At 38.6% G+C, this 13,569-nt stretch overlaps 1 pseudogene; it reads left to right on the top strand.

Moving 5' to 3' along the window:
• The first annotated feature begins 720 nt into the window (after window positions 1-720).
• On the top strand, window positions 721-5,028 carry LOC148045960 (uncharacterized; annotated as a pseudogene).
• Window positions 5,029-13,569: the final 8,541 nt, after the last annotated feature.

Raw genomic sequence — 13,569 nt, 5'->3', positions numbered from 1 at the left:
TTAATAAAAAATAAAAAATAAAAATACTGTCACATAGCCAATGTTGAAATAAGTAGTCAGGTAGTAGCCTATTGAGTGGGATACAAAGGATGGAAGTTCCAGCCTGTTCTTTGCCCCAGGTGCAAAGAGTCCTGAGTTAGCTCTGTGTATGAGAAAGGGTTGCTTCTGGCAACTTGAAGGTGTATAGCTGGAAATTCCTACCAAATCCACCAGGAGAAACCACTTATCTGAAAATGATTGCTTCCTGCCAGTGGTCCTTGGCCTGAATGTCAGAGTTGTATGTGTGAAGGTTGGGTAGCAAAACTCTATACGGTCTTTTGCAGAATAAGCAAATGAGCTCTTATACTCCCCCACAAGGTGTCATCAAGTTGGTGTCGTGTCGTGTGTGTGTGTGTGTGTGTGTGTGTGTGTGTGTGCGCACACGTATGTTTTACCAATGTAGATGTAGCAGTGCCAAACGATGGCAATAGCAGGAAGGAATATGTGGAACTGGAGAAGTACCAGGGCCTGAAGGTAGAACTGGTGAGGATGTGAAAAGTAAAGGCCAAAGAGGTCTCAGTGGTGATAGGAGCACTTAGCGCTGCAATTTCTGAACTGGGTGAATGGGGTCCAACAGATCGCAGGAACAACATCAGAGCTCTCTGTCCAAGGGTGTATTACTAGAAGCAGCTGAAATCCTGTGCAGAAACCTGAAATTCCCAGGCCTCTAGTAGAGGACCCATGATTGAGGAAGACACATACCAACCATATGGGTAAGAAGGGAAATTTTTATGTTATCTACATCTATATTTATATCTGTTATCAACTTGGTGTCAACTCACATAGATGGATTTTCTCCAGGATCATCTGTCCCTAGTCTGGTCCTTCAGATCTTTCAAAAGTGAATCCATTGCCAATGGAACTGAATCTATCCAGCTTGCTGGTATTGTCTGCTTTTTCTCTTTCCGTCAACTTTCCCAAAATTATGAACTTCTCAAGAACCTAGGTCTTCACAATTATCTCTCTAAAATATGATAATTTGTGGTAGGTCAGTTATGCTTCAGGTAAAAACTATGGTTTAATTTGTTAAATGACCCATTTGTTCATATTCTTGGCTATCCATGGTATTTCTGGGAATCATTTTCTCTTTTCATATCCATAGAGCATTATAGAGAAAAACACTGCATGATTCTGACCAATGTAAATGTAGACATATTGAGGCACCTGGCACCAGGGTCTTCCTTGCTGTCTTTCCAAGTGACAGTGTAACATATTTCTCAACTGTTGGTTGCTTTATTGCTGATATTCAGTCTTAAGGCCAAAGCTTTCCATATCTTCATTGTCAGTTCCAAGGTAGGTTGCTGTACCTATTGTCATTAATGTGGCCTTAATTTAATTTAATTAATATAGTGTTGCTTCCAGTTTTCATTGCACTCCTTCAATTAGGGCTTCAATTTACTTGCATGTCCAGCTATCAGGGTAGTGTTATCAGCACTGTGCAGGTTGATAATGTTTCTTCTTTTGTTTTTAAAATCATGCTCATCTTCTTCCAATCTACCTTCTCTCAAACATGCAGATAGCAAGCAAGCAAGCAAGCAAGCAAGCAAGCAAGCAAGCAAGCAAGCAAGCAAGCAAGCAAAGGGCAAATTGATATAGTTTTTTCTCACATTTTGAGTCATTCTGTTTCATCTTACATCTGTTCAGATTCTGACTTTGTGACATATGTATCATTGTTTCATTAGGGCAATGAGAGGTTCTGATATGCCACTTTTCTAAGCACATTCTTTCTACATCTGGACATAAGCAGTCCTTCCTGTTTAACCTTGTCAGTTGTTAAATACAGAGATGCAGTTTAATCAATGCTCATGTGATATTATTCATTCGGGATTTCCTGATGCTGGTTGTGGTGGGGGATGGCCAGTGTTTGCAAAAGGTGAGAAGAACTCACCAACTCTGATGTGATTAATTTGTGACATTGTCTACTATTCAAATGCATCTTCCCGGATAGGCAGAATGGACAGTTTTGCAAAAGGTGTGAAGAACTCCCCTTTTCTGATGTGATTAATTTGTGACATGTATAAAAGTAGGGCACATACTTGGCCATTCATGTTTGCTGGTTTCTGGCATAGCCATACCTCCGGAGCCATTTGATCTGCTAAGAAGAAATCTATTCAGAATGGAAGCTACTACTGTAAGTAATTTTATGCCTAATTTTGGAACACTTAGATGCAAAATGGTTTTTATAGCGTTCTTGTCTGCTTGCTTTCTTGTTTGTTTGATTGATAATTCTCTTTCACTAGAATGAATTGACAGACTCAGAATGTTTGAGGGGAGCAATTGTAAGTAGTTTTATGGCTATTTTTTTTGAAACATTGACCCCTCTTAGATGTAAAATGTGTTTATAAAATTCTTTGCTTGTTTGTTTCACTGTTTGTTTTTTTCACTAGAATGAATTGACAGACTCAGAATGTTTGAGGGCATCTGAAGGTATTTATCTTTCATACTTTCATACATTTAGTTTCTTATAAACATTTCTGCAACAATTCTGACCATTGGGGTTTTCTTTTCCTTCAGAATGGGAGCACGATCAGATATTCATGGAGCTCACTATTCCCACAAAACACCAGGGGCCCCAGCATGACATGACCCCTCAGCCTTCCACAACACGAATGATGTTAGGAGGTATAATATCTAGCATTTTATCCAACTATAAAACTATTAGTATTATTTTTTAGAAACTAAAGGTTTCTGTGTGTGTGTGTGTGTGTGTGTGTGTGTGTGTGTGTGTGTGTGTGTTGGCATTACTTTATTAGGAATGTTGGTGATAACATTTTGTTTGTTTGTTTGTTTGTTTAACCAGAGCCGGCCTGCAAAAAAGCAAAAATGCATGGTAATGGACTTCCTGCATCCTCAGCAGACAGTGTTAGTTGTGATTCTATGATTGCCTCTCAACCAGAAGAAGATATATGTCATTCTATGCCTCCACTACAATCCCCTAGCTCTGCAAACTCTCAGCATATGAACAATGTTTATCTGGATATGGTGCAGGAATGGGAGAAACCTATCAGAAATGTCAGAGCTGTGGAAGGCTATTATTGATATAGATTTGTTTATCTCGACCAAATCCAGTCTTTTGTAGTTGCTATAGAGCAGCGGTTCTCAACCTTTGGGTCATGACCCCTTTGGGGTTCGAATGACCCTTTCACAGGGGCCACATAAGACCATTGGAAAACACCTATTTTCAATGGTCCTAGTAACTGAGACACCGCTCCTCTATGGTTGGGAGTTACCACAACATGAAGAACTATATTAAAGGGTTGCAGCATTGGGAAGATTGAGAACTACTGCTATAGAGGCTATTCATAATGTGTTATAGATTTTTTTGAATAATGTAGCTATGAACATAGGCCCAAATGATTTTGTTCGGTTGGATGGTTTAAACCATCCTCTCTTTTCTCTTAGGAGGCGTGTGAATGATTTAAATGCTGATGATTTTCTGACCAGTGTTGAAAATCTGCTTCAAAGTAAGGCTCAGATATTTTTTTGGGGGGGTGGGGGTGGTAATTTACAATTAGTGGTTACCATCATGAAGAACAAGGAGGGGGAAGTCTTAGGAAGTTAAACACTGTGCTGCTCACCCAAGTACTGGAGAAAAAAAGACAACACCTAGCAGATTTCAATGTGGAAGGTGAATTTCTTTGTTTTGCTAGCTGTTTGCTCTGTCTGATTAGTGCGGATGTTAGAAATCAAGAAATTATTATTAGGGCAAGGGAACTTCACAGCAGACTGGGTATTTCCACAGAAAACAGGATTGACTTTTCTCAGATACACATCTTTGAAGAATATTTATGGGTCACTATAAAGTTCTTGTTTTATATGCAGGATAGGTGGTGTGTTTTTGTCACAGGTTGCCCGCAGCAAGAAAAAATAGTATTTATATTATTACACGACAAGCATTACTATGGCATCAAAAATATCAAGGGCTTCCTGGGTGAATGCTATTTCTGTAAATTCGGCCACATACCCTACTACCACAAATTTAGTCATGGCTGTCAGTATATTTGCAGAGCCTGCCTAAAGCAAGAATGTCAGCAGGTTGAGAAGACACGCTGCTGTAGGTGCAAAGTGTCTTGTTGGTCTAAGGAATGTGTTGAAAGATACACTCAACTTGTTATAGAGGGAAAACTGTAAGAATAAAGAATATTGTGAAACATGTGTGGTTTACGTCTTTACCCCTCACAAAAAGTGCAAGTAAGTCAAGTGTGGGCAGTACTCTGAGAAGATTGAAAGCTTGGAAGGGCATTTATGCTTTCTAAAATCATTGGACCGACCACGAATTGGCGAAAGATACATCATTTATAATTTTGAATGCTGCCAAGAGACAGGCACTCATATACCTAATTATACATGAGCTAGGGATATGTTGAAGGATGGGAACAATAAATATGTTGTGAGATGGGATTGTTATGGTGTTAGATGCCTGGAGCAGTTTGTAAAGAAATTTATAAATCATAAGTTTAAAGGATGTACTTTTATCGCTCACAACTTCAAAGGGTATGATGGGTACCTAGTACTAAGGTAGCTGATCCGTGAAAAGGTTAGGGTTCAACTTATAAATCAAGGGGGGAAACTTCTGTGTATTACCCTTCCAAATTATAAGATTTGGTTTATTGATAGCTTCTCATTTTTACCAGTTAAATTAAGCAAATTATCCAAAGCTATGGGTTTCAAGGCTGCAAAGGGTATTTCCCCCACTTGTTCAATACAATGGCCAATCAAGACTATGTGGGACCAGTCCCTGAAACCAAGTATTACAGCCCAGAAACCATGATGCCCAGGGAGAGAGAAGAATTCCTGAAACGGCACACTGCTAATAGAGTTACTGTGTTTAGACTAAAGAAGGCTCTGGCTTACTATTGCAGACGGGATGTAGATATATTAAGAGAGGCCTGTATTCGATTTAGGGATCAGGTGATGAAAATGACTGAGTGTGAGTGCCACAGCGGGGTTGGAGGGAATATTGTTGAGGAGATTTGATGCATTGACCCCTTCCAATATATTTATTTATTAAATATTTATTTATTAAATATATTTATATGCCACCCAATCCCGAAGGACACATTGGCATCTGTCTGCATGGCGCAGTACCTGTTCATGTATTTGAAAAGCAATATCAAAAGGACCCCCTATTGAGAAGCAAAAACCTAAAGGATGGGACAATTTTATGAATGCTATGGCTGAGGTTAATGTTCCAACTTCTGTGTTGGGGTCTACATCTGTTAAAGAGCAAATAGAAAAGTTGAAAGATACTCTGGTTGTTAAGGATGAAATTGCTGCTAGCCCCAACTCTGTTATGACAGCACCTTTTGGGGTTAGGGTTAGGGTTAGGGAAGCCTATGTTTACAGGCACCCCCACTAGCCCTTGGACATTAAATCCTAGAAGTAGATTCAGGTTTGGTGACTGGCTCAATTTGTAAAATAAAAACATAGTGATATATGTAAAAACATTTAAGACTTTTTCTTTATTTTACAGTAAGGCAGGCATGCCTGCATGCACTGGTGACAGTTACAGGTTCCAAGCCCCCTCTCCACCTGTATAGTTTTTACAAACAGCTTTATCATTTGATCATTTTTAATATCGGCATTGGAGTACATCTTTAAAATATTTTCATAGTTCACACCTTTAGTACAGTTCAGTAGAAAAAATGCACAGTGTTGTCCACAGGTCACAGCACTGGGGTGTTGCAATTGCCATTGGTGAAATGTGTACTTCTCAGCTTGACAGTGAGCCTGGAAAATCAGGGCTATCTGGAGGTCTTCCATAAGAATAAAAAAAATTGCCATATTGGGAGATGGGAAATAGAGTGCCAGCCAGTATTCGCCAGGAAGAGTGTGAGGATGAGTATTTACGATTAATTTAAAAGGTATTTTGGAGATTTGTCACTGGGGTAACAGGTCACAAGGGCAGACCCCTAGAAAGGCAGTATTTCCAGAGAACAAGTGGAGGATCTGTTGTGTGTCCATACTCATATATAATCAAAAAGCATATTCCTTGTGTGACTTATTTCAATAAGGTTTTCAAAGATTGCATAGAGAATCATGATAACGGTGTTGGGGAGGGGCAGTGTAAATCTCATTTCGGCTCTGAGGTTACTGTTCCTGATCAATGAATAGTGCTCAGAGCACCTCTGATCTGGACTCAAGTCAAAACAATACAAAGTATATCCTCGGTTAAATTGTTCCCGGCTGATTAACATCAGCCTGTCTTTCTGCCTTTACCTGTTGCTTGCACCATCTGCATGTACTCTCTCACAAAAAGATCATGCTCATAATTGCGGGGATCTGTTCGCCATCACAATGCAGGGTGCAAAAATTGACATTGCAGTGTTGAAAATTGAACAGGTTTCTTTCATAATCCCCACTAAAAGATGCATTGTTCACAAACCCAATCACTAATTGTTTAGGCACTGGCCCAGAAATAGATTTTCCTGATTACACACAAGACTATCTGCGGGAAAGCTGTAAACCTTCATTTCCACTAGATCAATGGGGTATTTGGCATTGGAAGTGAGCAAAGCTTCTGCATGGTCAAGGCGCACTCCCAGGGCTACTTTTACACATTTTACAAAGAGAGAAGCTGCCAGGAGTTGCATGTTGTAATTCTCATTGCAATCCTTCATCACGCAAAATTCATTCTGCTTCTTGTGAGTTTGACTTTCACATCTACGCCATTAATTATCAGTCTGTCTTGAAAAATCAGATCACTATGCAAAGGCCCCAGCAGGTCCCATTTATGACTATCTTGCTCTTGCTTTGAAACCAGAGTTCCCAGCCGCTGTCAGTAGAGTACTCTCCATGAGGTCCGAGTCATCTTTGTAAAAAAAAAAAAAAAACAAAAAAAAAAACAGAAGTAAATTGGGAATCCAGTATATCACCACCAAAGTTGAGAATCAGTTCAATTACGGCCCGATTAAAATAGCAATTATGGCTCTGTGTAATGAGCCAATCTCCTAAGGTAACATCCAGCTGGTTAAACAGTGATGCTATGGAGTAGTTGGTCAGGGCCACCCTTGCCCCATCATCAATATCCAACCCGTCAGCATTTACAATCTTGCAACTCACATACAGAAGTGTGTTGTTTAAATCCGTGTAATGCTCATCATGCCCCGTGATGAAAAATTCATTATCAGGGCATTAGCCCTGATAAAGGAGGGATCTTGACATAGGTACTGCTTTCAATACTGGTCTGTGTAGGTGCCAGTTGAAAAAGATCCAGTTCATATTTAACACATTCCTCTGAAGCAGAATAAATAAATGACATAATGTATTAGAATATGTCTTCCTTGTCACAGGATTTCCTCTTCCGCGCACGTCTCCTCTTGGTATGACGGGGCTTTTTCACAAGTCTTCTCTTTTTAAATGGAATAGGTGGGCCCAATGTGTAATTCTTCCTGGCTATGACCAGCCCTGATCCATTCTGCCCGCTCTCAACAACACGGGATACAAGATGCCCCACAACATCTCTGGCGATGTTTTTGGCAGCAGATTTCACATGCGGCTTTATGGTTTCTAATCCTCACCTCAAAAAAGGCATTGCTTTTCAAAAAAGTCCATGGAACAACCCACCTAAACCAGTCCCATACATAATGGGGGCTCCTCGAAAGCCTGGAAGGCCTCTCCCAGCTTGTGGCCTGTAGTAAGCCATGTAGTCTTGAGATCCCCCATATTCCTTGTTTACAACCATCCTTCACTTTTTCAAGGCCTAAAATGAAGTTTGACAATCACCTTCCCGTGATAAAAATGCATGTTTTTGTCCTGGTCGGTTTTGATTTCTATAGTAACAGTATCGATGTGATGTTTGCTGACTGGCACATAATGTGGACAGTCATAGGTCATAGTTATGAAATCATTGTCTTGCCCCTGCACAGGCACACAGCGTAGTAATGGCACATAAAAGTCATCTACTATCTGGAGCTCTACAATGTCTGTGTAACCATATAAGGTGCTGAATCCAGGGAACATACCTAACAGATGTCCAAGTTCTCCGCTAATTAGAATGGTATGAGTTCATCTCCTTTAAGATTAATTTTTTGATCCACAGAATCATAATGTAGGGTTGTCTTAGGTCCATCCTTAACATTTGATATAAACTTGTTCATATTTTCTAACAGTGTCAGATGCTATTATAGTACCCGCTTCTCAAAGAAAAATGCCATTTCTTTCTCTTGTTAGCAATTTCAAAATATCCAGGAGAAGTTAATGTGTGCCAACTATGCAGATACTGTATGTCTGCTAGACCTACTTCCCATGATCCTGGAAGATCCAACAATCTCGCTAATTGAATAGTAAAATTAGAATTTTTGTTTTAGGGAAAATTGCTGCTGATGCATTGCTGGGAAGGGTGATGTAAAATTCTGCCATATCAAAGATAAGGCTTCAATAGCCTTAACCCAAATGTTGAACTTCTCTGGCTATCCAGTCCATTTGACTAGAAACTCTCTATGTCTCCCCCGCCCTCTTTTTTGGATAATTTTCTCTATTCTGTATATGTTGATCAACTTTTGGAGCTCCTCAAAGTAAAAAGCTCCCTTTACAGGATCACCTGTGTAATCATTTAATCTATACACCACACTTTCCCCCCTTGTCCCCATATGAATATCTCATCTGTATAGGTTTGCTGATAGCCCTTTTCAAACTTCCCCTTCAGTGTAGATATCCTGACATGATCCCCCACCTTAAGACATTTTTCCTTTCTTTTACTTTTTAAACCTACCCCATAAAGTCTCCGCCACACATCCCTTTCATTAGAAAAATTTACGGCATTAGGAGCAATCCTGATGCTTTGATGGTAAGTGCTATCGTACTAGAAATGGGTATTTCTAGCTGTGAAATATCTCCAGAGTTTGTTTTTTTAGGGTTCTATTAAATCTCTCTATAACTGCTGCTTTAGTTTCACTATGGGTGACAAAATGATGAATGCCATAACGTGCTAAAAGTTTCTTCAGCAGGGTATTGAAGAACTCTTTACCAGCATCTGTCTGTATTTTTCGGGGTACATGTCCTGTTTCAAAGATATTCTGGAAGGCGGATGTAACTTTATCAGATAAAGGGGAGGCCCAGGCATATTTAGATAACACATCAATAACTGCTAAGATGTATTTTTTCCATGGTTTTCTTTAGAAATTTTGGAGACATCTCTGAGATCGGCCTGCCATTGATGATCTAAGCCAGGCACTACTGTTTTATTTCTAGGAAAATTAATTCTTGCAGGCTTATGAAGCGTATAAGTCTTGACTTGCTTCATGGTCAGGTTTTTATCTTGTTTTCTAGCTTCCTGAAAAAGGGTATTTACGCCTCCATAACTCCCTACATATCCTGGAGTATAATAAATATGGTTTAGAAGCTTTTCGTGCATCATTATACTGAAAGAACACAAATGGGTGAAGCATTGACATTAACAATTTTTTATTGGTTATACAGAGTTCAGAAGGGCATGACCCCTCCATCAGAAAAATATCCCTCATCACCACTATCAGAAGCAGAATATAGAGGTGCATAACACGCTATTTCACAATTCGTTGACTCATCTGTATTCCACAAATCATGTCCGCAGCTGCAAGCAAACTAGTCTTTATACAAATTGCAGCTCTTTAGCTCACTGGGTAGATAGTGTGGTCTCTGGGATAGCTCAGAATCGCAGTTATACTCTAGATCAGAAAAATCTGCAGAAGCTTTATGACTGTGGCAATTACCATTGGAATATAAAATCGGGGTGTCTTAAAAAGTTTGCTGTCTAGGTGTTATTATTTTGGAGTCTGCAAAATATAAATTGCATCTTGTTAATGAATTATCCACTCTAGTGTCATTTACAATATCATAAATAAAAAACATATTTATTTACCATTGCTGGGAGATAATGAAGCATCATTCGCTGTTTCACATACTGTCTGGTAAGTACTCTGCACATCATCGTTAAAATTACAACACACCATGCTGCAGCCGTGCAAAACAGGTCTGAATAAAAAAAATTCTTTATCATAACCCTTGCAACAGGGTTTGTTGCATTCTGCCGGCTGGGGTCTTATGTCAGAGCATGCGATGCCTGCTTTTGCTGTTGTTTTAAAAACATCTTTGGAATCAGAGGTTGCCATCTTCAAGAGACTGCTGAAATTAAGGCAAACGACCCAACTCTTGTAATGACAAGTCCTTGAGTCTTGTGCATGCCATAAATCATAGGAGGTATGACATACCTAGGCATGTCCCTGGCATGCTTCTTGCGCATGCGCAGAATCACAGGGGGCAAGTGGGCAGTTGGGTATGACATGCCTGGACATTTCCCAGGCATGCCTGAACAAGGCTTAACCCCTGCATGCAGCTTGGCAGCTTGCCTCTTGTGAACATTTTAATTCCTGTTAATATTCCTTGTCTTTTCCTGTAGGTGGGCTTCAAAATGGTTACATGAGTATTTGAGTGTGCAATTGGCAAAATATGTGTCTTTAGATTTTACAAAGGTAAAAACCATCTGCGGAGTTTAAAAGGGATATGTTTTTCCCCCCCAGTCTTCGAGGAAATGTTTTTAAATCCACCTAGAAATAAATACCTTTTAGGAGAAAAAAAAAGATGGGTTAAATGCAGCCCCTAGGAGAATGATTACAAATAAAAAACATTTTTTATTTCACAACCCCCCTCCCCCTTGAATGTCCATAGAATTAGTCTAAGGTTAATCATGTACTTTCTTGATGGGGTTAGCTTCAACACATATTATCTGAAAAAATAGGGCTAGGACCTTGCACAACACCTTATCTGTTAGGGCTACTCATGCTTATCATGAAGGGCTGAGGCCAACATATCCAGTTAGGGTTATGACCTTGTGAATCCTGCACCACATGGGGTCAATTATGCACATCCCAGCCAGGGAGGAGGGCTATGCATGTCATATCCGGAGGGTGGGGACTGTGCACGTCACTTCCGCTTAGGGGCATGCTCTGGTGATGTAATCAGCATGTGGGTTTGTTTACTTTGATGACATCACTGATCAAAAGTACTGATAATTTTCATCAAAAAAGGTATACACTATATCCACTTATTTGCTTGTGCCAGTTCAATTAGGCCTAAGAAAACTGTTGTCCTATTATGGATTTTAGATATACTATTCTGTAATTTTAGACCAATTGGATAACATTTTCTAATGAATAAAAGAGATTCTCCATTCCTATGTTGTCCTTTAATTAAATGTTTGGCTGGGATGGATAATACAGCAAAATCATTTAGACACCCATTTTGTTTTTCCTTAATAGTTGTAAAATATTTTGTTTGAAGAAATAGTAAAGGAGAGACTGTCTTGTTCTCTGCTTTTGGAAAAAGAAAGTACTATTCAAACAGTTAGCTGGGCAAATGTCATAATTTTTTTTATAAAGAGAGTTTGTAATGCTGCACAGTGTTTTTCTTTGTTATAATGCTGGTGTTTATACTTATTTCTTCTATTTACTCTCTTTCCAATTCTGGAGTTTCCTCAATTTACTTATTTTTTATTCTTGTCTAGCTGGCCACGTTTTTGTTATGTTTTTATATCTAGTTTTCTGATTTGCTTTTTTGATGATATTCTAGTCACAGCAATTATCCTTCAGAATTATTGCCACTTTCTTCACTCATTCCAATTGATAAAAAGTCACTCTCTTGTTTTCTATAGGCTACCACATAATAAGTGTTATACCACCATATGTGTTTCTAACTCCGAAGTTAAGTCTCTGAATATGGCTTAATCCAAGTAACATTTAGATGATAGCAAAGAGATGAAGAACACTTTGCTGCCATCTGGTAGAAAAAAATATGGATTTTTGCAACTCAGGTCTAGAATAGCAAAGTGCCCCCTCCATAGTATTTTAAAATTAGTTTTATTCCATCTCTTTAAACAAGGAGCAAATGACATAAATTATTGAACATACGTAAAAGGGGCCTTTTTGGAACAAATGTGCGATTGCTTTGCCCAAGGAAGTTCCCTTTAAGGAGGAGGATATATCATATAATTTTACATGTTTCCTCATTTGTTGTTTATCAATCTTCCTTTAAACGTTTCTGATTAGTCTTCTCTACCTGTTTATCTCCTGAAGTTTCCTCCCATTTTTAATACTGCATCTCAATATTCTCAATCAAAGACATACGTAATATGATTTAAATTAGAAAACATAAATTAGAAAATAATAAAAACTGTTCTGTCAGCATTTAGATTGCTTAGGGAACAACCCCATGCAGATTGGGTGTGTAGCAGATGATAAGACACTGTGGGCTCATTCCTTCATCATGAAAAAGATTTGCACTTGCAAAAGGTTCAGCTGTCACTGCTCAGATAGGAACCTGCTTAGAAAGAGGGCCCCAATGGCATCAGGATGTGGCATGAATTTTTATGTTCTCTTAAACCAATTCCTAAATCTAAGAATTAGTTCAGAGTTTAGTGTAAACAATTTCCCTTCTACAGGTGTCAGTAAGAAAGATACAGAAAATCTCTGTAAATAGAGAGGAAGCACATGAATCCACCATAAGTCAACAAAGCATAGAATTAGTGTTTTGTTTGCTATAAATATATCTCTTTTCAGTAGGATTATTCTACTAGTTTCTCTTCAGATATTTTTAATTGAACTTTGAACACCTTATTTTCATAGCTTTTATAGTTTTAACACAATCAGAGCTAAGGAATCTTCTTGGATGAGAAGTGATACATCCTCAAGGAAAAACAAAGTTCAGTTGCCCTTTGAAAAAGTACTTCGGAGATTTTAAAACAGATGTTACATGGAGAATGACTTCTAGTCAATATGTTACATCTAATTACAGAAAAATGTTCTTTGGTCCAAATACACTTACTAAGAATGATTTTATCTGATAATTCTCTCTTATTGGCAAATCCAAGCAAAGCTATGCAAATCTTGAAATGTTTCTAGTATATGTCAACAAGTCTTGCAATACAGAGCAAATTCTTTGACAGTATAGTGCTCCCTTTTTCTTTATCCTTAAAGGAATAACATTGACTTGGCTGCTTTAAGACATGGGTAAAAATTGAAACTAATGCATATGCATGGGCACATACATATGTACACACATTTTCTAACCCATCCAACTACAAAGTAACTCTTTTGCAAAGAAGATGAACAACATAACAAGCATAGTGAGATGAAACTGAATGTAAAGAAGACAAACATTTCAATCATATTATACTCCAGCAAATTCACAAAGTGTTCTGGCCTAAAACTACTATGTTTTATGGCTTTCTGGGGTGATGTGGACCTTGGGGAATACAGGTTAATTGGACAGGGGAAATGATATTGAAACATGTCTTCTGGATCTCTTAGGGTGACATTATTTTTAATTAACGGGATACAAAGTGTGCGGAGGAAGGGTGGTCTCTATGCAGGCTCTAAGAGCTTTATAAGAGCTTTATAAATTTTCATCAGCACCTTGAATTCCTTGAAGCCAATTGGAAGCTGATGCAATTCACAAAGTAGAAGTGTTACATTGGTATACCAAGATAATAGTAACCATTCTCATTGTGGTATTCAGGATCAACTGTAGCTTCTAAGATATTTTCAAGAGAAGCCC

This window comes from Thamnophis sirtalis, unplaced genomic scaffold, assembly GCF_051295495.1.
Source record: "Thamnophis sirtalis isolate CommonGarterSnake01/CBP01778 unplaced genomic scaffold, rThaSir2_p1.2 scaffold_4, whole genome shotgun sequence".
Taxonomy (NCBI): domain Eukaryota; kingdom Metazoa; phylum Chordata; class Lepidosauria; order Squamata; family Natricidae; genus Thamnophis; species Thamnophis sirtalis.
Note: the sequence above shows the minus strand (reverse complement) of the source record. Positions and strands in the feature narration are given on the sequence as shown.